General features: G+C 44.7%; 38 non-coding genes and 5 pseudogenes across 38 annotated transcripts; all 43 read right to left on the reverse strand.

Moving 5' to 3' along the window:
- Positions 1-83: 83 nt before the first annotated feature.
- Positions 84-201, reverse strand: LOC149111476 (5S ribosomal RNA; annotated as a pseudogene).
- Positions 202-584: 383 nt separating this feature from the next.
- On the reverse strand, positions 585-706 carry LOC149111477 (5S ribosomal RNA; annotated as a pseudogene).
- Positions 707-1092: 386 nt separating this feature from the next.
- On the reverse strand, positions 1093-1211 carry LOC149111478 (5S ribosomal RNA). Its single transcript, XR_016207583.1, has one exon. It is a non-coding gene; the product is annotated as a 5S ribosomal RNA (ribosomal RNA).
- A 383-nt stretch (positions 1212-1594) lies between these two features.
- On the reverse strand, positions 1595-1713 carry LOC149111479 (5S ribosomal RNA). The gene has a single exon (XR_016207604.1). It is a non-coding gene; the product is annotated as a 5S ribosomal RNA (ribosomal RNA).
- A 383-nt stretch (positions 1714-2096) lies between these two features.
- LOC149111480 (5S ribosomal RNA) lies at positions 2097-2215 on the reverse strand. The gene has a single exon (XR_016207616.1). It is a non-coding gene; the product is annotated as a 5S ribosomal RNA (ribosomal RNA).
- Positions 2216-2600: 385 nt separating this feature from the next.
- Positions 2601-2719, reverse strand: LOC149111481 (5S ribosomal RNA). The gene has a single exon (XR_016207628.1). It is a non-coding gene; the product is annotated as a 5S ribosomal RNA (ribosomal RNA).
- A 385-nt stretch (positions 2720-3104) lies between these two features.
- On the reverse strand, positions 3105-3224 carry LOC149111482 (5S ribosomal RNA; annotated as a pseudogene).
- Positions 3225-3609: 385 nt separating this feature from the next.
- LOC149111483 (5S ribosomal RNA) lies at positions 3610-3728 on the reverse strand. Its single transcript, XR_016207640.1, has one exon. It is a non-coding gene; the product is annotated as a 5S ribosomal RNA (ribosomal RNA).
- Positions 3729-4113: 385 nt separating this feature from the next.
- LOC149111484 (5S ribosomal RNA) lies at positions 4114-4232 on the reverse strand. The gene has a single exon (XR_016207589.1). It is a non-coding gene; the product is annotated as a 5S ribosomal RNA (ribosomal RNA).
- Positions 4233-4617: 385 nt separating this feature from the next.
- Positions 4618-4736, reverse strand: LOC149111485 (5S ribosomal RNA). Its single transcript, XR_016207593.1, has one exon. It is a non-coding gene; the product is annotated as a 5S ribosomal RNA (ribosomal RNA).
- Positions 4737-5122: 386 nt separating this feature from the next.
- LOC149111486 (5S ribosomal RNA) lies at positions 5123-5241 on the reverse strand. The gene has a single exon (XR_016207594.1). It is a non-coding gene; the product is annotated as a 5S ribosomal RNA (ribosomal RNA).
- A 386-nt stretch (positions 5242-5627) lies between these two features.
- LOC149111487 (5S ribosomal RNA) lies at positions 5628-5746 on the reverse strand. The gene has a single exon (XR_016207595.1). It is a non-coding gene; the product is annotated as a 5S ribosomal RNA (ribosomal RNA).
- Positions 5747-6131: 385 nt separating this feature from the next.
- On the reverse strand, positions 6132-6251 carry LOC149111488 (5S ribosomal RNA; annotated as a pseudogene).
- A 385-nt stretch (positions 6252-6636) lies between these two features.
- LOC149111489 (5S ribosomal RNA) lies at positions 6637-6755 on the reverse strand. Its single transcript, XR_016207597.1, has one exon. It is a non-coding gene; the product is annotated as a 5S ribosomal RNA (ribosomal RNA).
- Positions 6756-7140: 385 nt separating this feature from the next.
- On the reverse strand, positions 7141-7259 carry LOC149111490 (5S ribosomal RNA). Its single transcript, XR_016207598.1, has one exon. It is a non-coding gene; the product is annotated as a 5S ribosomal RNA (ribosomal RNA).
- Positions 7260-7645: 386 nt separating this feature from the next.
- LOC149111491 (5S ribosomal RNA) lies at positions 7646-7764 on the reverse strand. The gene has a single exon (XR_016207599.1). It is a non-coding gene; the product is annotated as a 5S ribosomal RNA (ribosomal RNA).
- Positions 7765-8149: 385 nt separating this feature from the next.
- Positions 8150-8268, reverse strand: LOC149111492 (5S ribosomal RNA). The gene has a single exon (XR_016207600.1). It is a non-coding gene; the product is annotated as a 5S ribosomal RNA (ribosomal RNA).
- Positions 8269-8653: 385 nt separating this feature from the next.
- On the reverse strand, positions 8654-8772 carry LOC149111493 (5S ribosomal RNA). The gene has a single exon (XR_016207601.1). It is a non-coding gene; the product is annotated as a 5S ribosomal RNA (ribosomal RNA).
- A 385-nt stretch (positions 8773-9157) lies between these two features.
- On the reverse strand, positions 9158-9276 carry LOC149111494 (5S ribosomal RNA). The gene has a single exon (XR_016207603.1). It is a non-coding gene; the product is annotated as a 5S ribosomal RNA (ribosomal RNA).
- A 385-nt stretch (positions 9277-9661) lies between these two features.
- Positions 9662-9780, reverse strand: LOC149111495 (5S ribosomal RNA). The gene has a single exon (XR_016207605.1). It is a non-coding gene; the product is annotated as a 5S ribosomal RNA (ribosomal RNA).
- Positions 9781-10165: 385 nt separating this feature from the next.
- LOC149111496 (5S ribosomal RNA) lies at positions 10166-10284 on the reverse strand. Its single transcript, XR_016207606.1, has one exon. It is a non-coding gene; the product is annotated as a 5S ribosomal RNA (ribosomal RNA).
- A 385-nt stretch (positions 10285-10669) lies between these two features.
- On the reverse strand, positions 10670-10788 carry LOC149111497 (5S ribosomal RNA). The gene has a single exon (XR_016207607.1). It is a non-coding gene; the product is annotated as a 5S ribosomal RNA (ribosomal RNA).
- Positions 10789-11173: 385 nt separating this feature from the next.
- Positions 11174-11292, reverse strand: LOC149111498 (5S ribosomal RNA). The gene has a single exon (XR_016207608.1). It is a non-coding gene; the product is annotated as a 5S ribosomal RNA (ribosomal RNA).
- A 385-nt stretch (positions 11293-11677) lies between these two features.
- LOC149111499 (5S ribosomal RNA) lies at positions 11678-11796 on the reverse strand. Its single transcript, XR_016207609.1, has one exon. It is a non-coding gene; the product is annotated as a 5S ribosomal RNA (ribosomal RNA).
- A 385-nt stretch (positions 11797-12181) lies between these two features.
- Positions 12182-12300, reverse strand: LOC149111500 (5S ribosomal RNA). The gene has a single exon (XR_016207610.1). It is a non-coding gene; the product is annotated as a 5S ribosomal RNA (ribosomal RNA).
- A 385-nt stretch (positions 12301-12685) lies between these two features.
- On the reverse strand, positions 12686-12804 carry LOC149111501 (5S ribosomal RNA). The gene has a single exon (XR_016207611.1). It is a non-coding gene; the product is annotated as a 5S ribosomal RNA (ribosomal RNA).
- A 385-nt stretch (positions 12805-13189) lies between these two features.
- On the reverse strand, positions 13190-13308 carry LOC149111502 (5S ribosomal RNA). The gene has a single exon (XR_016207612.1). It is a non-coding gene; the product is annotated as a 5S ribosomal RNA (ribosomal RNA).
- Positions 13309-13693: 385 nt separating this feature from the next.
- On the reverse strand, positions 13694-13812 carry LOC149111503 (5S ribosomal RNA). The gene has a single exon (XR_016207614.1). It is a non-coding gene; the product is annotated as a 5S ribosomal RNA (ribosomal RNA).
- A 385-nt stretch (positions 13813-14197) lies between these two features.
- On the reverse strand, positions 14198-14316 carry LOC149111504 (5S ribosomal RNA). The gene has a single exon (XR_016207615.1). It is a non-coding gene; the product is annotated as a 5S ribosomal RNA (ribosomal RNA).
- Positions 14317-14701: 385 nt separating this feature from the next.
- Positions 14702-14820, reverse strand: LOC149111505 (5S ribosomal RNA). The gene has a single exon (XR_016207617.1). It is a non-coding gene; the product is annotated as a 5S ribosomal RNA (ribosomal RNA).
- Positions 14821-15205: 385 nt separating this feature from the next.
- On the reverse strand, positions 15206-15324 carry LOC149111506 (5S ribosomal RNA). The gene has a single exon (XR_016207618.1). It is a non-coding gene; the product is annotated as a 5S ribosomal RNA (ribosomal RNA).
- A 385-nt stretch (positions 15325-15709) lies between these two features.
- LOC149111507 (5S ribosomal RNA) lies at positions 15710-15828 on the reverse strand. Its single transcript, XR_016207619.1, has one exon. It is a non-coding gene; the product is annotated as a 5S ribosomal RNA (ribosomal RNA).
- A 385-nt stretch (positions 15829-16213) lies between these two features.
- On the reverse strand, positions 16214-16332 carry LOC149111508 (5S ribosomal RNA). The gene has a single exon (XR_016207620.1). It is a non-coding gene; the product is annotated as a 5S ribosomal RNA (ribosomal RNA).
- A 385-nt stretch (positions 16333-16717) lies between these two features.
- Positions 16718-16836, reverse strand: LOC149111509 (5S ribosomal RNA). The gene has a single exon (XR_016207621.1). It is a non-coding gene; the product is annotated as a 5S ribosomal RNA (ribosomal RNA).
- A 385-nt stretch (positions 16837-17221) lies between these two features.
- Positions 17222-17340, reverse strand: LOC149111510 (5S ribosomal RNA). Its single transcript, XR_016207622.1, has one exon. It is a non-coding gene; the product is annotated as a 5S ribosomal RNA (ribosomal RNA).
- Positions 17341-17725: 385 nt separating this feature from the next.
- On the reverse strand, positions 17726-17844 carry LOC149111511 (5S ribosomal RNA). Its single transcript, XR_016207623.1, has one exon. It is a non-coding gene; the product is annotated as a 5S ribosomal RNA (ribosomal RNA).
- Positions 17845-18229: 385 nt separating this feature from the next.
- Positions 18230-18348, reverse strand: LOC149111512 (5S ribosomal RNA). Its single transcript, XR_016207625.1, has one exon. It is a non-coding gene; the product is annotated as a 5S ribosomal RNA (ribosomal RNA).
- Positions 18349-18733: 385 nt separating this feature from the next.
- On the reverse strand, positions 18734-18852 carry LOC149111513 (5S ribosomal RNA). Its single transcript, XR_016207626.1, has one exon. It is a non-coding gene; the product is annotated as a 5S ribosomal RNA (ribosomal RNA).
- A 385-nt stretch (positions 18853-19237) lies between these two features.
- On the reverse strand, positions 19238-19356 carry LOC149111514 (5S ribosomal RNA). Its single transcript, XR_016207627.1, has one exon. It is a non-coding gene; the product is annotated as a 5S ribosomal RNA (ribosomal RNA).
- Positions 19357-19741: 385 nt separating this feature from the next.
- LOC149111515 (5S ribosomal RNA) lies at positions 19742-19860 on the reverse strand. The gene has a single exon (XR_016207629.1). It is a non-coding gene; the product is annotated as a 5S ribosomal RNA (ribosomal RNA).
- Positions 19861-20245: 385 nt separating this feature from the next.
- On the reverse strand, positions 20246-20365 carry LOC149111516 (5S ribosomal RNA; annotated as a pseudogene).
- A 385-nt stretch (positions 20366-20750) lies between these two features.
- Positions 20751-20869, reverse strand: LOC149111517 (5S ribosomal RNA). The gene has a single exon (XR_016207630.1). It is a non-coding gene; the product is annotated as a 5S ribosomal RNA (ribosomal RNA).
- A 385-nt stretch (positions 20870-21254) lies between these two features.
- Positions 21255-21373, reverse strand: LOC149111518 (5S ribosomal RNA). Its single transcript, XR_016207631.1, has one exon. It is a non-coding gene; the product is annotated as a 5S ribosomal RNA (ribosomal RNA).
- Positions 21374-21490: the final 117 nt, after the last annotated feature.

Raw genomic sequence — 21490 nt, forward strand, 5'->3', positions numbered from 1 at the left:
AACATTTTGAAAACAGAGGGATCAATGATGTGGAGGCGTATGGAAATCTTCTCTGAAGAGTCCAGTCCCAAAATGGCTCCAAAAGTCTACAACACGGCGTATTCCCAGGTGGTCACCCAGCCAGGTACTGACGCGCCCAACAGGACTTGACTTCGGTGATCGGACGAGAACCGGTACGTTCCCTGTGGTGTGGTCGTAGACGAAAGAAACAACTCAAACCTTGCCCAATTGCTTGGACTCTCTTTTAAGTCTCTTAGAAGGAAGGCCTTTAATTGCTGTTGTCATGAATTTCCAATTACGTCTCGGCTACTTAACCCAGAGATTCCAAAGCCAGCTAAGACTTCAAATCACAAAAGGGCGATTCTCCAATGGTCAGTCATCAAAGCCACATTCAAGAGATTGCCTCCAGTGTGCTGCTCAGTGTTGCAGTGCTGTAATCAAACAAGAAAATCTTCTAATATGCTGTCAACTTGCTGGAAAAATAATTCCAAAAAAAAAAAGACAACATTTTGAAAACAGAGGGATCAATGATGTGAGGCGTATGGAATCTTCTCTGAAGAGTCCAGTCCCAAAATGGCTCCAAAAGTCTACAACACGGCGTATTCCCAGGTGGTCACCCAGCCAGGTACTGACGCCGCCCCAACAGGACTTGACTTCGGTGATCGGGAACGAGAACCGGTACGTTCCCTGTGGTGTGGTCGTAGACGAAAGAAACAACTCAAACCTTGCCCAATTGCTTGGACTCTCTTTTAAGTCTCTTAGAAGGAAGGCCTTTAATTGCTGTTGTCATGAATTTCCAATTACGTCTCGGCTACTTAACCCCAGAGATTCCAAAGCCAGCTAAGACTTCAAATCACAAAAGGGCGATTCTCCAATGGTCAGTCATCAAAGCCACATTCAAGAGATTGCCTCCAGTGTGCTGCTCAGTGTTGCAGTGCTGTAATCAAACAAGAAAATCTTCTAATATGCTGTCAACTTGCTGGAAAAATAATTCCAAAAAAAAAAAGACAACATTTTGAAAACAGAGGGATCAATGATGTGGAGGCGTATGGAAATCTTCTCTGAAGAGTCCAGTCCCAAAATGGCTCCAAAAGTCTACAACACGGCGTATTCCCAGGTGGTCACCCAGCCAGGTACTGACGCCGCCCAACAGGACTTGACTTCGGTGATCGGACGAGAACCGGTACGTTCCCTGTGGTGTGGTCGTAGACGAAAGAAACAACTCAAACCTTGCCCAATTGCTTGGACTCTCTTTTAAGTCTCTTAGAAGGAAGGCCTTTAATTGCTGTTGTCATGAATTTCCAATTACGTCTCGGCTACTTAACCAGAGATTCCAAAGCCAGCTAAGACTTCAAATCACAAAAGGGCGATTCTCCAATGGTCAGTCATCAAAGCCACATTCAAGAGATTGCCTCCAGTGTGCTGCTCAGTGTTGCAGTGCTGTAATCAAACAAGAAAATCTTCTAATATGCTGTCAACTTGCTGGAAAAATATTCCAAAAAAAAAAAGACAACATTTTGAAAACAGAGGGATCAATGATGTGGAGGCGTATGGAAATCTTCTCTGAAGAGTCCAGTCCCAAAATGGCTCCAAAAGTCTACAACACGGCGTATTCCCAGGTGGTCACCCAGCCAGGTACTGACGCCGCCCAACAGGACTTGACTTCGGTGATCGGACGAGAACCGGTACGTTCCCTGTGGTGTGGTCGTAGACGAAAGAAACAACTCAAACCTTGCCCAATTGCTTGGACTCTCTTTTAAGTCTCTTAGAAGGAAGGCCTTTAATTGCTGTTGTCATGAATTTCCAATTACGTCTCGGCTACTTAACCCAGAGATTCCAAAGCCAGCTAAGACTTCAAATCACAAAAGGGCGATTCTCCAATGGTCAGTCATCAAAGCCACATTCAAGAGATTGCCTCCAGTGTGCTGCTCAGTGTTGCAGTGCTGTAATCAAACAAGAAAATCTTCTAATATGCTGTCAACTTGCTGGAAAAATAATTCCAAAAAAAAAAGACAACATTTGAAAACAGAGGGATCAATGATGTGGAGGCGTATGGAAATCTTCTCTGAAGAGTCCAGTCCCAAAATGGCTCCAAAAGTCTACAACACGGCGTATTCCCAGGTGGTCACCCAGCCAGGTACTGACGCCGCCCAACAGGACTTGACTTCGGTGATCGGACGAGAACCGGTACGTTCCCTGTGGTGTGGTCGTAGACGAAAGAAACAACTCAAACCTTGCCCAATTGCTTGGACTCTCTTTTAAGTCTCTTAGAAGGAAGGCCTTTAATTGCTGTTGTCATGAATTTCCAATTACGTCTCGGCTACTTAACCCAGAGATTCCAAAGCCAGCTAAGACTTCAAATCACAAAGGGCGATTCTCCAATGGTCAGTCATCAAAGCCACATTCAAGAGATTGCCTCCAGTGTGCTGCTCAGTGTTGCAGTGCTGTAATCAAACAAGAAAATCTTCTAATATGCTGTCAACTTGCTGGAAAAATAATTCCAAAAAAAAAAAAGACAACATTTTGAAAACAGAGGGATCAATGATGTGGAGGCGTATGGAAATCTTCTCTGAAGAGTCCAGTCCCAAAATGGCTCCAAAAGTCTACAACACGGCGTATTCCCAGGTGGTCACCCAGCCAGGTACTGACGCCGCCCAACAGGACTTGACTTCGGTGATCGGACGAGAACCGGTACGTTCCCTGTGGTGTGGTCGTAGACGAAAGAAACAACTCAAACCTTGCCCAATTGCTTGGACTCTCTTTTAAGTCTCTTAGAAGGAAGGCCTTTAATTGCTGTTGTCATGAATTTCCAATTACGTCTCGGCTACTTAACCCAGAGATTCCAAAGCCAGCTAAGACTTCAAATCACAAAAGGGCGATTCTCCAATGGTCAGTCATCAAAGCCACATTCAAGAGATTGCCTCCAGTGTGCTGCTCAGTGTTGCAGTGCTGTAATCAAACAAGAAAATCTTCTAATATGCTGTCAACTTGCTGGAAAAATAATTCCAAAAAAAAAAAGACAACATTTTGAAAACAGAGGGATCAATGATGTGGAGGCGTATGGAAATCTTCTCTGAAGAGTCCAGTCCCAAAATGGCTCCAAAAGTCTACAACACGGCGTATTCCCCAGGTGGTCACCCAGCCAGGTACTGACGCCGCCCAACAGGACTTGACTTCGGTGATCGGACGAGAACCGGTACGTTCCCTGTGGTGTGGTCGTAGACGAAAGAAACAACTCAAACCTTGCCCAATTGCTTGGACTCTCTTTTAAGTCTCTTAGAAGGAAGGCCTTTAATTGCTGTTGTCATGAATTTCCAATTACGTCTCGGCTACTTAACCCAGAGATTCCAAAGCCAGCTAAGACTTCAAATCACAAAAGGGCGATTCTCCAATGGTCAGTCATCAAAGCCACATTCAAGAGATTGCCTCCAGTGTGCTGCTCAGTGTTGCAGTGCTGTAATCAAACAAGAAAATCTTCTAATATGCTGTCAACTTGCTGGAAAAATAATTCCAAAAAAAAAAAGACAACATTTTGAAAACAGAGGGATCAATGATGTGGAGGCGTATGGAAATCTTCTCTGAAGAGTCCAGTCCCAAAATGGCTCCAAAAGTCTACAACACGGCGTATTCCCAGGTGGTCACCCAGCCAGGTACTGACGCCGCCCAACAGGACTTGACTTCGGTGATCGGACGAGAACCGGTACGTTCCCTGTGGTGTGGTCGTAGACGAAAGAAACAACTCAAACCTTGCCCAATTGCTTGGACTCTCTTTTAAGTCTCTTAGAAGGAAGGCCTTTAATTGCTGTTGTCATGAATTTCCAATTACGTCTCGGCTACTTAACCCAGAGATTCCAAAGCCAGCTAAGACTTCAAATCACAAAAGGGCGATTCTCCAATGGTCAGTCATCAAAGCCACATTCAAGAGATTGCCTCCAGTGTGCTGCTCAGTGTTGCAGTGCTGTAATCAAACAAGAAAATCTTCTAATATGCTGTCAACTTGCTGGAAAAATAATTCCAAAAAAAAAAAGACAACATTTTGAAAACAGAGGGATCAATGATGTGGAGGCGTATGGAAATCTTCTCTGAAGAGTCCAGTCCCAAAATGGCTCCAAAAGTCTACAACACGGCGTATTCCCAGGTGGTCACCCAGCCAGGTACTGACGCCGCCCAACAGGACTTGACTTCGGTGATCGGACGAGAACCGGTACGTTCCCTGTGGTGTGGTCGTAGACGAAAGAAACAACTCAAACCTTGCCCAATTGCTTGGACTCTCTTTTAAGTCTCTTAGAAGGAAGGCCTTTAATTGCTGTTGTCATGAATTTCCAATTACGTCTCGGCTACTTAACCCAGAGATTCCAAAGCCAGCTAAGACTTCAAATCACAAAAGGGCGATTCTCCAATGGTCAGTCATCAAAGCCACATTCAAGAGATTGCCTCCAGTGTGCTGCTCAGTGTTGCAGTGCTGTAATCAAACAAGAAAATCTTCTAATATGCTGTCAACTTGCTGGAAAAATAATTCCAAAAAAAAAAAGACAACATTTTGAAAACAGAGGGATCAATGATGTGGAGGCGTATGGAAATCTTCTCTGAAGAGTCCAGTCCCAAAATGGCTCCAAAAGTCTACAACACGGCGTATTCCCAGGTGGTCACCCAGCCAGGTACTGACGCCGCCCAACAGGACTTGACTTCGGTGATCGGACGAGAACCGGTACGTTCCCTGTGGTGTGGTCGTAGACGAAAGAAACAACTCAAACCTTGCCCAATTGCTTGGACTCTCTTTTAAGTCTCTTAGAAGGAAGGCCTTTAATTGCTGTTGTCATGAATTTCCAATTACGTCTCGGCTACTTAACCCAGAGATTCCAAAGCCAGCTAAGACTTCAAATCACAAAAGGGCGATTCTCCAATGGTCAGTCATCAAAGCCACATTCAAGAGATTGCCTCCAGTGTGCTGCTCAGTGTTGCAGTGCTGTAATCAAACAAGAAAATCTTCTAATATGCTGTCAACTTGCTGGAAAAATAATTCCAAAAAAAAAAAAGACAACATTTTGAAAACAGAGGGATCAATGATGTGGAGGCGTATGGAAATCTTCTCTGAAGAGTCCAGTCCCAAAATGGCTCCAAAAGTCTACAACACGGCGTATTCCCAGGTGGTCACCCAGCCAGGTACTGACGCCGCCCAACAGGACTTGACTTCGGTGATCGGACGAGAACCGGTACGTTCCCTGTGGTGTGGTCGTAGACGAAAGAAACAACTCAAACCTTGCCCAATTGCTTGGACTCTCTTTTAAGTCTCTTAGAAGGAAGGCCTTTAATTGCTGTTGTCATGAATTTCCAATTACGTCTCGGCTACTTAACCCAGAGATTCCAAAGCCAGCTAAGACTTCAAATCACAAAAGGGCGATTCTCCAATGGTCAGTCATCAAAGCCACATTCAAGAGATTGCCTCCAGTGTGCTGCTCAGTGTTGCAGTGCTGTAATCAAACAAGAAAATCTTCTAATATGCTGTCAACTTGCTGGAAAAATAATTCCAAAAAAAAAAAAGACAACATTTTGAAAACAGAGGGATCAATGATGTGGAGGCGTATGGAAATCTTCTCTGAAGAGTCCAGTCCCAAAATGGCTCCAAAAGTCTACAACACGGCGTATTCCCAGGTGGTCACCCAGCCAGGTACTGACGCCGCCCAACAGGACTTGACTTCGGTGATCGGACGAGAACCGGTACGTTCCCTGTGGTGTGGTCGTAGACGAAAGAAACAACTCAAACCTTGCCCAATTGCTTGGACTCTCTTTTAAGTCTCTTAGAAGGAAGGCCTTTAATTGCTGTTGTCATGAATTTCCAATTACGTCTCGGCTACTTAACCCAGAGATTCCAAAGCCAGCTAAGACTTCAAATCACAAAAGGGCGATTCTCCAATGGTCAGTCATCAAAGCCACATTCAAGAGATTGCCTCCAGTGTGCTGCTCAGTGTTGCAGTGCTGTAATCAAACAAGAAAATCTTCTAATATGCTGTCAACTTGCTGGAAAAATAATTCCAAAAAAAAAAAGACAACATTTTGAAAACAGAGGGATCAATGATGTGGAGGCGTATGGAAATCTTCTCTGAAGAGTCCAGTCCCAAAATGGCTCCAAAAGTCTACAACACGGCGTATTCCCAGGTGGTCACCCAGCCAGGTACTGACGCCCGCCCAACAGGACTTGACTTCGGTGATCGGACGAGAACCGGTACGTTCCCTGTGGTGTGGTCGTAGACGAAAGAAACAACTCAAACCTTGCCCAATTGCTTGGACTCTCTTTTAAGTCTCTTAGAAGGAAGGCCTTTAATTGCTGTTGTCATGAATTTCCAATTACGTCTCGGCTACTTAACCCAGAGATTCCAAAGCCAGCTAAGACTTCAAATCACAAAAGGGCGATTCTCCAATGGTCAGTCATCAAAGCCACATTCAAGAGATTGCCTCCAGTGTGCTGCTCAGTGTTGCAGTGCTGTAATCAAACAAGAAAATCTTCTAATATGCTGTCAACTTGCTGGAAAAATAATTCCAAAAAAAAAAAGACAACATTTTGAAAACAGAGGGATCAATGATGTGGAGGCGTATGGAAATCTTCTCTGAAGAGTCCAGTCCCAAAATGGCTCCAAAAGTCTACAACACGGCGTATTCCCAGGTGGTCACCCAGCCAGGTACTGACGCCGCCCAACAGGACTTGACTTCGGTGATCGGACGAGAACCGGTACGTTCCCTGTGGTGTGGTCGTAGACGAAAGAAACAACTCAAACCTTGCCCAATTGCTTGGACTCTCTTTTAAGTCTCTTAGAAGGAAGGCCTTTAATTGCTGTTGTCATGAATTTCCAATTACGTCTCGGCTACTTAACCCAGAGATTCCAAAGCCAGCTAAGACTTCAAATCACAAAAGGGCGATTCTCCAATGGTCAGTCATCAAAGCCACATTCAAGAGATTGCCTCCAGTGTGCTGCTCAGTGTTGCAGTGCTGTAATCAAACAAGAAAATCTTCTAATATGCTGTCAACTTGCTGGAAAAATAATTCCAAAAAAAAAAAGACAACATTTTGAAAACAGAGGGATCAATGATGTGGAGGCGTATGGAAATCTTCTCTGAAGAGTCCAGTCCCAAAATGGCTCCAAAAGTCTACAACACGGCGTATTCCCAGGTGGTCACCCAGCCAGGTACTGACGCCGCCCAACAGGACTTGACTTCGGTGATCGGACGAGAACCGGTACGTTCCCTGTGGTGTGGTCGTAGACGAAAGAAACAACTCAAACCTTGCCCAATTGCTTGGACTCTCTTTTAAGTCTCTTAGAAGGAAGGCCTTTAATTGCTGTTGTCATGAATTTCCAATTACGTCTCGGCTACTTAACCCAGAGATTCCAAAGCCAGCTAAGACTTCAAATCACAAAAGGGCGATTCTCCAATGGTCAGTCATCAAAGCCACATTCAAGAGATTGCCTCCAGTGTGCTGCTCAGTGTTGCAGTGCTGTAATCAAACAAGAAAATCTTCTAATATGCTGTCAACTTGCTGGGAAAAATAATTCCAAAAAAAAAAAGACAACATTTTGAAAACAGAGGGATCAATGATGTGGAGGCGTATGGAAATCTTCTCTGAAGAGTCCAGTCCCAAAATGGCTCCAAAAGTCTACAACACGGCGTATTCCCAGGTGGTCACCCAGCCAGGTACTGACGCCGCCCAACAGGACTTGACTTCGGTGATCGGACGAGAACCGGTACGTTCCCTGTGGTGTGGTCGTAGACGAAAGAAACAACTCAAACCTTGCCCAATTGCTTGGACTCTCTTTTAAGTCTCTTAGAAGGAAGGCCTTTAATTGCTGTTGTCATGAATTTCCAATTACGTCTCGGCTACTTAACCCAGAGATTCCAAAGCCAGCTAAGACTTCAAATCACAAAAGGGCGATTCTCCAATGGTCAGTCATCAAAGCCACATTCAAGAGATTGCCTCCAGTGTGCTGCTCAGTGTTGCAGTGCTGTAATCAAACAAGAAAATCTTCTAATATGCTGTCAACTTGCTGGAAAAATAATTCCAAAAAAAAAAAGACAACATTTTGAAAACAGAGGGATCAATGATGTGGAGGCGTATGGAAATCTTCTCTGAAGAGTCCAGTCCCAAAATGGCTCCAAAAGTCTACAACACGGCGTATTCCCAGGTGGTCACCCAGCCAGGTACTGACGCCGCCCAACAGGACTTGACTTCGGTGATCGGACGAGAACCGGTACGTTCCCTGTGGTGTGGTCGTAGACGAAAGAAACAACTCAAACCTTGCCCAATTGCTTGGACTCTCTTTTAAGTCTCTTAGAAGGAAGGCCTTTAATTGCTGTTGTCATGAATTTCCAATTACGTCTCGGCTACTTAACCCAGAGATTCCAAAGCCAGCTAAGACTTCAAATCACAAAAGGGCGATTCTCCAATGGTCAGTCATCAAAGCCACATTCAAGAGATTGCCTCCAGTGTGCTGCTCAGTGTTGCAGTGCTGTAATCAAACAAGAAAATCTTCTAATATGCTGTCAACTTGCTGGAAAAATAATTCCAAAAAAAAAAAGACAACATTTTGAAAACAGAGGGATCAATGATGTGGAGGCGTATGGAAATCTTCTCTGAAGAGTCCAGTCCCAAAATGGCTCCAAAAGTCTACAACACGGCGTATTCCCAGGTGGTCACCCAGCCAGGTACTGACGCCGCCCAACAGGACTTGACTTCGGTGATCGGACGAGAACCGGTACGTTCCCTGTGGTGTGGTCGTAGACGAAAGAAACAACTCAAACCTTGCCCAATTGCTTGGACTCTCTTTTAAGTCTCTTAGAAGGAAGGCCTTTAATTGCTGTTGTCATGAATTTCCAATTACGTCTCGGCTACTTAACCCAGAGATTCCAAAGCCAGCTAAGACTTCAAATCACAAAAGGGCGATTCTCCAATGGTCAGTCATCAAAGCCACATTCAAGAGATTGCCTCCAGTGTGCTGCTCAGTGTTGCAGTGCTGTAATCAAACAAGAAAATCTTCTAATATGCTGTCAACTTGCTGGAAAAATAATTCCAAAAAAAAAAAGACAACATTTTGAAAACAGAGGGATCAATGATGTGGAGGCGTATGGAAATCTTCTCTGAAGAGTCCAGTCCCAAAATGGCTCCAAAAGTCTACAACACGGCGTATTCCCAGGTGGTCACCCAGCCAGGTACTGACGCCGCCCAACAGGACTTGACTTCGGTGATCGGACGAGAACCGGTACGTTCCCTGTGGTGTGGTCGTAGACGAAAGAAACAACTCAAACCTTGCCCAATTGCTTGGACTCTCTTTTAAGTCTCTTAGAAGGAAGGCCTTTAATTGCTGTTGTCATGAATTTCCAATTACGTCTCGGCTACTTAACCCAGAGATTCCAAAGCCAGCTAAGACTTCAAATCACAAAAGGGCGATTCTCCAATGGTCAGTCATCAAAGCCACATTCAAGAGATTGCCTCCAGTGTGCTGCTCAGTGTTGCAGTGCTGTAATCAAACAAGAAAATCTTCTAATATGCTGTCAACTTGCTGGAAAAATAATTCCAAAAAAAAAAAGACAACATTTTGAAAACAGAGGGATCAATGATGTGGAGGCGTATGGAAATCTTCTCTGAAGAGTCCAGTCCCAAAATGGCTCCAAAAGTCTACAACACGGCGTATTCCCAGGTGGTCACCCAGCCAGGTACTGACGCCGCCCAACAGGACTTGACTTCGGTGATCGGACGAGAACCGGTACGTTCCCTGTGGTGTGGTCGTAGACGAAAGAAACAACTCAAACCTTGCCCAATTGCTTGGACTCTCTTTTAAGTCTCTTAGAAGGAAGGCCTTTAATTGCTGTTGTCATGAATTTCCAATTACGTCTCGGCTACTTAACCCAGAGATTCCAAAGCCAGCTAAGACTTCAAATCACAAAAGGGCGATTCTCCAATGGTCAGTCATCAAAGCCACATTCAAGAGATTGCCTCCAGTGTGCTGCTCAGTGTTGCAGTGCTGTAATCAAACAAGAAAATCTTCTAATATGCTGTCAACTTGCTGGAAAAATAATTCCAAAAAAAAAAAGACAACATTTTGAAAACAGAGGGATCAATGATGTGGAGGCGTATGGAAATCTTCTCTGAAGAGTCCAGTCCCAAAATGGCTCCAAAAGTCTACAACACGGCGTATTCCCAGGTGGTCACCCAGCCAGGTACTGACGCCGCCCAACAGGACTTGACTTCGGTGATCGGACGAGAACCGGTACGTTCCCTGTGGTGTGGTCGTAGACGAAAGAAACAACTCAAACCTTGCCCAATTGCTTGGACTCTCTTTTAAGTCTCTTAGAAGGAAGGCCTTTAATTGCTGTTGTCATGAATTTCCAATTACGTCTCGGCTACTTAACCCAGAGATTCCAAAGCCAGCTAAGACTTCAAATCACAAAAGGGCGATTCTCCAATGGTCAGTCATCAAAGCCACATTCAAGAGATTGCCTCCAGTGTGCTGCTCAGTGTTGCAGTGCTGTAATCAAACAAGAAAATCTTCTAATATGCTGTCAACTTGCTGGAAAAATAATTCCAAAAAAAAAAAGACAACATTTTGAAAACAGAGGGATCAATGATGTGGAGGCGTATGGAAATCTTCTCTGAAGAGTCCAGTCCCAAAATGGCTCCAAAAGTCTACAACACGGCGTATTCCCAGGTGGTCACCCAGCCAGGTACTGACGCCGCCCAACAGGACTTGACTTCGGTGATCGGACGAGAACCGGTACGTTCCCTGTGGTGTGGTCGTAGACGAAAGAAACAACTCAAACCTTGCCCAATTGCTTGGACTCTCTTTTAAGTCTCTTAGAAGGAAGGCCTTTAATTGCTGTTGTCATGAATTTCCAATTACGTCTCGGCTACTTAACCCAGAGATTCCAAAGCCAGCTAAGACTTCAAATCACAAAAGGGCGATTCTCCAATGGTCAGTCATCAAAGCCACATTCAAGAGATTGCCTCCAGTGTGCTGCTCAGTGTTGCAGTGCTGTAATCAAACAAGAAAATCTTCTAATATGCTGTCAACTTGCTGGAAAAATAATTCCAAAAAAAAAAAGACAACATTTTGAAAACAGAGGGATCAATGATGTGGAGGCGTATGGAAATCTTCTCTGAAGAGTCCAGTCCCAAAATGGCTCCAAAAGTCTACAACACGGCGTATTCCCAGGTGGTCACCCAGCCAGGTACTGACGCCGCCCAACAGGACTTGACTTCGGTGATCGGACGAGAACCGGTACGTTCCCTGTGGTGTGGTCGTAGACGAAAGAAACAACTCAAACCTTGCCCAATTGCTTGGACTCTCTTTTAAGTCTCTTAGAAGGAAGGCCTTTAATTGCTGTTGTCATGAATTTCCAATTACGTCTCGGCTACTTAACCCAGAGATTCCAAAGCCAGCTAAGACTTCAAATCACAAAAGGGCGATTCTCCAATGGTCAGTCATCAAAGCCACATTCAAGAGATTGCCTCCAGTGTGCTGCTCAGTGTTGCAGTGCTGTAATCAAACAAGAAAATCTTCTAATATGCTGTCAACTTGCTGGAAAAATAATTCCAAAAAAAAAAAGACAACATTTTGAAAACAGAGGGATCAATGATGTGGAGGCGTATGGAAATCTTCTCTGAAGAGTCCAGTCCCAAAATGGCTCCAAAAGTCTACAACACGGCGTATTCCCAGGTGGTCACCCAGCCAGGTACTGACGCCGCCCAACAGGACTTGACTTCGGTGATCGGACGAGAACCGGTACGTTCCCTGTGGTGTGGTCGTAGACGAAAGAAACAACTCAAACCTTGCCCAATTGCTTGGACTCTCTTTTAAGTCTCTTAGAAGGAAGGCCTTTAATTGCTGTTGTCATGAATTTCCAATTACGTCTCGGCTACTTAACCCAGAGATTCCAAAGCCAGCTAAGACTTCAAATCACAAAAGGGCGATTCTCCAATGGTCAGTCATCAAAGCCACATTCAAGAGATTGCCTCCAGTGTGCTGCTCAGTGTTGCAGTGCTGTAATCAAACAAGAAAATCTTCTAATATGCTGTCAACTTGCTGGAAAAATAATTCCAAAAAAAAAAAGACAACATTTTGAAAACAGAGGGATCAATGATGTGGAGGCGTATGGAAATCTTCTCTGAAGAGTCCAGTCCCAAAATGGCTCCAAAAGTCTACAACACGGCGTATTCCCAGGTGGTCACCCAGCCAGGTACTGACGCCGCCCAACAGGACTTGACTTCGGTGATCGGACGAGAACCGGTACGTTCCCTGTGGTGTGGTCGTAGACGAAAGAAACAACTCAAACCTTGCCCAATTGCTTGGACTCTCTTTTAAGTCTCTTAGAAGGAAGGCCTTTAATTGCTGTTGTCATGAATTTCCAATTACGTCTCGGCTACTTAACCCAGAGATTCCAAAGCCAGCTAAGACTTCAAATCACAAAAGGGCGATTCTCCAATGGTCAGTCATCAAAGCCACATTCAAGAGATTGCCTCCAGTGTGCTGCTCAGTGTTGCAGTGCTGTAATCAAACAAGAAAATCTTCTAATATGCTGTCAACTTGCTGGAAAAATAATTCCAAAAAAAAAAAGACAACATTTTGAAAACAGAGGGATCAATGATGTGGAGGCGTATGGAAATCTTCTCTGAAGAGTCCAGTCCCAAAATGGCTCCAAAAGTCTACAACACGGCGTATTCCCAGGTGGTCACCCAGCCAGGTACTGACGCCGCCCAACAGGACTTGACTTCGGTGATCGGACGAGAACCGGTACGTTCCCTGTGGTGTGGTCGTAGACGAAAGAAACAACTCAAACCTTGCCCAATTGCTTGGACTCTCTTTTAAGTCTCTTAGAAGGAAGGCCTTTAATTGCTGTTGTCATGAATTTCCAATTACGTCTCGGCTACTTAACCCAGAGATTCCAAAGCCAGCTAAGACTTCAAATCACAAAAGGGCGATTCTCCAATGGTCAGTCATCAAAGCCACATTCAAGAGATTGCCTCCAGTGTGCTGCTCAGTGTTGCAGTGCTGTAATCAAACAAGAAAATCTTCTAATATGCTGTCAACTTGCTGGAAAAATAATTCCAAAAAAAAAAAGACAACATTTTGAAAACAGAGGGATCAATGATGTGGAGGCGTATGGAAATCTTCTCTGAAGAGTCCAGTCCCAAAATGGCTCCAAAAGTCTACAACACGGCGTATTCCCAGGTGGTCACCCAGCCAGGTACTGACGCCGCCCAACAGGACTTGACTTCGGTGATCGGACGAGAACCGGTACGTTCCCTGTGGTGTGGTCGTAGACGAAAGAAACAACTCAAACCTTGCCCAATTGCTTGGACTCTCTTTTAAGTCTCTTAGAAGGAAGGCCTTTAATTGCTGTTGTCATGAATTTCCAATTACGTCTCGGCTACTTAACCCAGAGATTCCAAAGCCAGCTAAGACTTCAAATCACAAAAGGGCGATTCTCCAATGGTCAGTCATCAAAGCCACATTCAAGAGATTGCCTCCAGTGTGCTGCTCAGTGTTGCAGTGCTGTAATCAAACAAGAAAATCTTCTAATATGCTGTCAACTTGCTGGAAAAATAATTCCAAAAAAAAAAAGACAACATTTTGAAAACAGAGGGATCAATGATGTGGAGGCGTATGGAAATCTTCTCTGAAGAGTCCAGTCCCAAAATGGCTCCAAAAGTCTACAACACGGCGTATTCCCAGGTGGTCACCCAGCCAGGTACTGACGCCGCCCAACAGGACTTGACTTCGGTGATCGGACGAGAACCGGTACGTTCCCTGTGGTGTGGTCGTAGACGAAAGAAACAACTCAAACCTTGCCCAATTGCTTGGACTCTCTTTTAAGTCTCTTAGAAGGAAGGCCTTTAATTGCTGTTGTCATGAATTTCCAATTACGTCTCGGCTACTTAACCCAGAGATTCCAAAGCCAGCTAAGACTTCAAATCACAAAAGGGCGATTCTCCAATGGTCAGTCATCAAAGCCACATTCAAGAGATTGCCTCCAGTGTGCTGCTCAGTGTTGCAGTGCTGTAATCAAACAAGAAAATCTTCTAATATGCTGTCAACTTGCTGGAAAAATAATTCCAAAAAAAAAAAGACAACATTTTGAAAACAGAGGGATCAATGATGTGGAGGCGTATGGAAATCTTCTCTGAAGAGTCCAGTCCCAAAATGGCTCCAAAAGTCTACAACACGGCGTATTCCCAGGTGGTCACCCAGCCAGGTACTGACGCCGCCCAACAGGACTTGACTTCGGTGATCGGACGAGAACCGGTACGTTCCCTGTGGTGTGGTCGTAGACGAAAGAAACAACTCAAACCTTGCCCAATTGCTTGGACTCTCTTTTAAGTCTCTTAGAAGGAAGGCCTTTAATTGCTGTTGTCATGAATTTCCAATTACGTCTCGGCTACTTAACCCAGAGATTCCAAAGCCAGCTAAGACTTCAAATCACAAAAGGGCGATTCTCCAATGGTCAGTCATCAAAGCCACATTCAAGAGATTGCCTCCAGTGTGCTGCTCAGTGTTGCAGTGCTGTAATCAAACAAGAAAATCTTCTAATATGCTGTCAACTTGCTGGAAAAATAATTCCAAAAAAAAAAAGACAACATTTTGAAAACAGAGGGATCAATGATGTGGAGGCGTATGGAAATCTTCTCTGAAGAGTCCAGTCCCAAAATGGCTCCAAAAGTCTACAACACGGCGTATTCCCAGGTGGTCACCCAGCCAGGTACTGACGCCGCCCAACAGGACTTGACTTCGGTGATCGGACGAGAACCGGTACGTTCCCTGTGGTGTGGTCGTAGACGAAAGAAACAACTCAAACCTTGCCCAATTGCTTGGACTCTCTTTTAAGTCTCTTAGAAGGAAGGCCTTTAATTGCTGTTGTCATGAATTTCCAATTACGTCTCGGCTACTTAACCCAGAGATTCCAAAGCCAGCTAAGACTTCAAATCACAAAAGGGCGATTCTCCAATGGTCAGTCATCAAAGCCACATTCAAGAGATTGCCTCCAGTGTGCTGCTCAGTGTTGCAGTGCTGTAATCAAACAAGAAAATCTTCTAATATGCTGTCAACTTGCTGGAAAAATAATTCCAAAAAAAAAAAGACAACATTTTGAAAACAGAGGGATCAATGATGTGGAGGCGTATGGAAATCTTCTCTGAAGAGTCCAGTCCCAAAATGGCTCCAAAAGTCTACAACACGGCGTATTCCCAGGTGGTCACCCAGCCAGGTACTGACGCCGCCCAACAGGACTTGACTTCGGTGATCGGACGAGAACCGGTACGTTCCCTGTGGTGTGGTCGTAGACGAAAGAAACAACTCAAACCTTGCCCAATTGCTTGGACTCTCTTTTAAGTCTCTTAGAAGGAAGGCCTTTAATTGCTGTTGTCATGAATTTCCAATTACGTCTCGGCTACTTAACCCAGAGATTCCAAAGCCAGCTAAGACTTCAAATCACAAAAGGGCGATTCTCCAATGGTCAGTCATCAAAGCCACATTCAAGAGATTGCCTCCAGTGTGCTGCTCAGTGTTGCAGTGCTGTAATCAAACAAGAAAATCTTCTAATATGCTGTCAACTTGCTGGAAAAATAATTCCAAAAAAAAAAAGACAACATTTTGAAAACAGAGGGATCAATGATGTGGAGGCGTATGGAAATCTTCTCTGAAGAGTCCAGTCCCAAAATGGCTCCAAAAGTCTACAACACGGCGTATTCCCAGGTGGTCACCCAGCCAGGTACTGACGCCGCCCAACAGGACTTGACTTCGGTGATCGGACGAGAACCGGTACGTTCCCTGTGGTGTGGTCGTAGACGAAAGAAACAACTCAAACCTTGCCCAATTGCTTGGACTCTCTTTTAAGTCTCTTAGAAGGAAGGCCTTTAATTGCTGTTGTCATGAATTTCCAATTACGTCTCGGCTACTTAACCCAGAGATTCCAAAGCCAGCTAAGACTTCAAATCACAAAAGGGCGATTCTCCAATGGTCAGTCATCAAAGCCACATTCAAGAGATTGCCTCCAGTGTGCTGCTCAGTGTTGCAGTGCTGTAATCAAACAAGAAAATCTTCTAATATGCTGTCAACTTGCTGGAAAAATAATTCCAAAAAAAAAAAGACAACATTTTGAAAACAGAGGGATCAATGATGTGGAGGCGTATGGAAATCTTCTCTGAAGAGTCCAGTCCCAAAATGGCTCCAAAAGTCTACAACACGGCGTATTCCCAGGTGGTCACCCAGCCAGGTACTGACGCCGCCCAACAGGACTTGACTTCGGTGATCGGACGAGAACCGGTACGTTCCCTGTGGTGTGGTCGTAGACGAAAGAAACAACTCAAACCTTGCCCAATTGCTTGGACTCTCTTTTAAGTCTCTTAGAAGGAAGGCCTTTAATTGCTGTTGTCATGAATTTCCAATTACGTCTCGGCTACTTAACCCAGAGATTCCAAAGCCAGCTAAGACTTCAAATCACAAAAGGGCGATTCTCCAATGGTCAGTCATCAAAGCCACATTCAAGAGATTGCCTCCAGTGTGCTGCTCAGTGTTGCAGTGCTGTAATCAAACAAGAAAATCTTCTAATATGCTGTCAACTTGCTGGAAAAATAATTCCAAAAAAAAAAAGACAACATTTTGAAAACAGAGGGATCAATGATGTGGAGGCGTATGGAAATCTTCTCTGAAGAGTCCAGTCCCAAAATGGCTCCAAAAGTCTACAACACGGCGTATTCCCAGGTGGTCACCCAGCCAGGTACTGACGCCGCCCAACAGGACTTGACTTCGGTGATCGGACGAGAACCGGTACGTTCCCTGTGGTGTGGTCGTAGACGAAAGAAACAACTCAAACCTTGCCCAATTGCTTGGACTCTCTTTTAAGTCTCTTAGAAGGAAGGCCTTTAATTGCTGTTGTCATGAATTTCCAATTACGTCTCGGCTACTTAACCCAGAGATTCCAAAGCCAGCTAAGACTTCAAATCACAAAAGGGCGATTCTCCAATGGTCAGTCATCAAAGCCACATTCAAGAGATTGCCTCCAGTGTGCTGCTCAGTGTTGCAGTGCTGTAATCAAACAAGAAAATCTTCTAATATGCTGTCAACTTGCTGGAAAAATAATTCCAAAAAAAAAAAGACAACATTTTGAAAACAGAGGGATCAATGATGTGGAGGCGTATGGAAATCTTCTCTGAAGAGTCCAGTCCCAAAATGGCTCCAAAAGTCTACAACACGGCGTATTCCCAGGTGGTCACCCAGCCAGGTACTGACGCCGCCCAACAGGACTTGACTTCGGTGATCGGACGAGAACCGGTACGTTCCCTGTGGTGTGGTCGTAGACGAAAGAAACAACTCAAACCTTGCCCAATTGCTTGGACTCTCTTTTAAGTCTCTTAGAAGGAAGGCCTTTAATTGCTGTTGTCATGAATTTCCAATTACGTCTCGGCTACTTAACCCAGAGATTCCAAAGCCAGCTAAGACTTCAAATCACAAAAGGGCGATTCTCCAATGGTCAGTCATCAAAGCCACATTCAAGAGATTGCCTCCAGTGTGCTGCTCAGTGTTGCAGTGCTGTAATCAAACAAGAAAATCTTCTAATATGCTGTCAACTTGCTGGAAAAATAATTCCAAAAAAAAAAAGACAACATTTTGAAAACAGAGGGATCAATGATGTGGAGGCGTATGGAAATCTTCTCTGAAGAGTCCAGTCCCAAAATGGCTCCAAAAGTCTACAACACGGCGTATTCCCAGGTGGTCACCCAGCCAGGTACTGACGCCGCCCAACAGGACTTGACTTCGGTGATCGGACGAGAACCGGTACGTTCCCTGTGGTGTGGTCGTAGACGAAAGAAACAACTCAAACCTTGCCCAATTGCTTGGACTCTCTTTTAAGTCTCTTAGAAGGAAGGCCTTTAATTGCTGTTGTCATGAATTTCCAATTACGTCTCGGCTACTTAACCCAGAGATTCCAAAGCCAGCTAAGACTTCAAATCACAAAAGGGCGATTCTCCAATGGTCAGTCATCAAAGCCACATTCAAGAGATTGCCTCCAGTGTGCTGCTCAGTGTTGCAGTGCTGTAATCAAACAAGAAAATCTTCTAATATGCTGTCAACTTGCTGGAAAAATAATTCCAAAAAAAAAAAGACAACATTTTGAAAACAGAGGGATCAATGATGTGGAGGCGTATGGAAATCTTCTCTGAAGAGTCCAGTCCCAAAATGGCTCCAAAAGTCTACAACACGGCGTATTCCCAGGTGGTCACCCAGCCAGGTACTGACGCCGCCCAACAGGACTTGACTTCGGTGATCGGACGAGAACCGGTACGTTCCCTGTGGTGTGGTCGTAGACGAAAGAAACAACTCAAACCTTGCCCAATTGCTTGGACTCTCTTTTAAGTCTCTTAGAAGGAAGGCCTTTAATTGCTGTTGTCATGAATTTCCAATTACGTCTCGGCTACTTAACCCAGAGATTCCAAAGCCAGCTAAGACTTCAAATCACAAAAGGGCGATTCTCCAATGGTCAGTCATCAAAGCCACATTCAAGAGATTGCCTCCAGTGTGCTGCTCAGTGTTGCAGTGCTGTAATCAAACAAGAAAATCTTCTAATATGCTGTCAACTTGCTGGAAAAATAATTCCAAAAAAAAAAAGACAACATTTTGAAAACAGAGGGATCAATGATGTGGAGGCGTATGGAAATCTTCTCTGAAGAGTCCAGTCCCAAAATGGCTCCAAAAGTCTACAACACGGCGTATTCCCAGGTGGTCACCCAGCCAGGTACTGACGCCGCCCAACAGGACTTGACTTCGGTGATCGGACGAGAACCGGTACGTTCCCTGTGGTGTGGTCGTAGACGAAAGAAACAACTCAAACCTTGCCCAATTGCTTGGACTCTCTTTTAAGTCTCTTAGAAGGAAGGCCTTTAATTGCTGTTGTCATGAATTTCCAATTACGTCTCGGCTACTTAACCCAGAGATTCCAAAGCCAGCTAAGACTTCAAATCACAAAAGGGCGATTCTCCAATGGTCAGTCATCAAAGCCACATTCAAGAGATTGCCTCCAGTGTGCTGCTCAGTGTTGCAGTGCTGTAATCAAACAAGAAAATCTTCTAATATGCTGTCAACTTGCTGGAAAAATAATTCCAAAAAAAAAAAGACAACATTTTGAAAACAGAGGGATCAATGATGTGGAGGCGTATGGAAATCTTCTCTGAAGAGTCCAGTCCCAAAATGGCTCCAAAAGTCTACAACACGGCGTATTCCCAGGTGGTCACCCAGCCAGGTACTGACGCCGCCCAACAGGACTTGACTTCGGTGATCGGACGAGAACCGGTACGTTCCCTGTGGTGTGGTCGTAGACGAAAGAAACAACTCAAACCTTGCCCAATTGCTTGGACTCTCTTTTAAGTCTCTTAGAAGGAAGGCCTTTAATTGCTGTTGTCATGAATTTCCAATTACGTCTCGGCTACTTAACCCAGAGATTCCAAAGCCAGCTAAGACTTCAAATCACAAAAGGGCGATTCTCCAATGGTCAGTCATCAAAGCCACATTCAAGAGATTGCCTCCAGTGTGCTGCTCAGTGTTGCAGTGCTGTAATCAAACAAGAAAATCTTCTAATATGCTGTCAACTTGCTGGAAAAATAATTCCAAAAAAAAAAAGACAACATTTTGAAAACAGAGGGATCAATGATGTGGAGGCGTATGGAAATCTTCTCTGAAGAGTCCAGTCCCAAAATGGCTCCAAAAGTCTACAACACGGCGTATTCCCAGGTGGTCACCCAGCCAGGTACTGACGCCGCCCAACAGGACTTGACTTCGGTGATCGGACGAGAACCGGTACGTTCCCTGTGGTGTGGTCGTAGACGAAAGAAACAACTCAAACCTTGCCCAATTGCTTGGACTCTCTTTTAAGTCTCTTAGAAGGAAGGCCTTTAATTGCTGTTGTCATGAATTTCCAATTACGTCTCGGCTACTTAACCCAGAGATTCCAAAGCCAGCTAAGACTTCAAATCACAAAAGGGCGATTCTCCAATGGTCAGTCATCAAAGCCACATTCAAGAGATTGCCTCCAGTGTGCTGCTCAGTGTTGCAGTGCTGTAATCAAACAAGAAAATCTTCTAATATGCTGTCAACTTGCTGGAAAAATAATTCCAAAAAAAAAAAGACAACATTTTGAAAACAGAGGGATCAATGATGTGGAGGCGTATGGAAATCTTCTCTGAAGAGTCCAGTCCCAAAATGGCTCCAAAAGTCTACAACACGGCGTATTCCCAGGTGGTCACCCAGCCAGGTACTGACGACCGCCCAACAGGACTTGACTTCGGTGATCGGACGAGAACCGGTACGTTCCCTGTGGTGTGGTCGTAGACGAAAGAAACAACTCAAACCTTGCCCAATTGCTTGGACTCTCTTTTAAGTCTCTTAGAAGGAAGGCCTTTAATTGCTGTTGTCATGAATTTCCAATTACGTCTCGGCTACTTAACCCAGAGATTCCAAAGCCAGCTAAGACTTCAAATCACAAAAGGGCGATTCTCCAATGGTCAGTCATCAAAGCCACATTCAAGAGATTGCCTCCAGTGTGCTGCTCAGTGTTGCAGTGCTGTAATCAAACAAGAAAATCTTCTAATATGCTGTCAACTTGCTGGAAAAATAATTCCAAAAAAAAAAAGACAACATTTTGAAAACAGAGGGATCAATGATGTGGAGGCGTATGGAAATCTTCTCTGAAGAGTCCAGTCCCAAAATGGCTCCAAAAGTCTACAACACGGCGTATTCCCAGGTGGTCACCCAGCCAGGTACTGACGCCGCCCAACAGGACTTGACTTCGGTGATCGGACGAGAACCGGTACGTTCCCTGTGGTGTGGTCGTAGACGAAAGAAACAACTCAAACCTTGCCCAATTGCTTGGACTCTCTTTTAAGTCTCTTAGAAGGAAGGCCTTTAATTGCTGTTGTCATGAATTTCCAATTACGTCTCGGCTACTTAACCCAGAGATTCCAAAGCCAGCTAAGACTTCAAATCACAAAAGGGCGATTCTCCAATGGTCAGTCATCAAAGCCACATTCAAGAGATTGCCTCCAGTGTGCTGCTCAGTGTTGCAGTGCTGTAATCAAACAAGAAAATCTTCTAATATGCTGTCAACTTGCTGGAAAAATAATTCCAAAAAAAAAAAGACAACATTTTGAAAACAGAGGGATCAATGATGTGGAGGCGTATGGAAATCTTCTCTGAAGAGTCCAGTCCCAAAATGGCTCCAAAAGTCTACAACACGGCGTATTCCCAGGTGGTCACCCAGCCAGGTACTGACGCCGCCCAACAGGACTTGACTTCGGTGATCGGACGAGAACCGGTACGTTCCCTGTGGTGTGGTCGTAGACGAAAGAAACAACTCAAACCTTGCCCAATTGCTTGGACTCTCTTTTAAGTCTCTTAGAAGGAAGGCCTTTAATTGCTGTTGTCATGAATTTCCAATTACGTCTCGGCTACTTAACCCA

This window comes from Orbicella faveolata, unplaced genomic scaffold, assembly GCF_042242905.1.
Source record: "Orbicella faveolata isolate gen_17 unplaced genomic scaffold, um_ofav_v1 contig_20, whole genome shotgun sequence".
Classification (NCBI taxonomy): Eukaryota; Metazoa; Cnidaria; class Anthozoa; order Scleractinia; family Merulinidae; genus Orbicella; species Orbicella faveolata.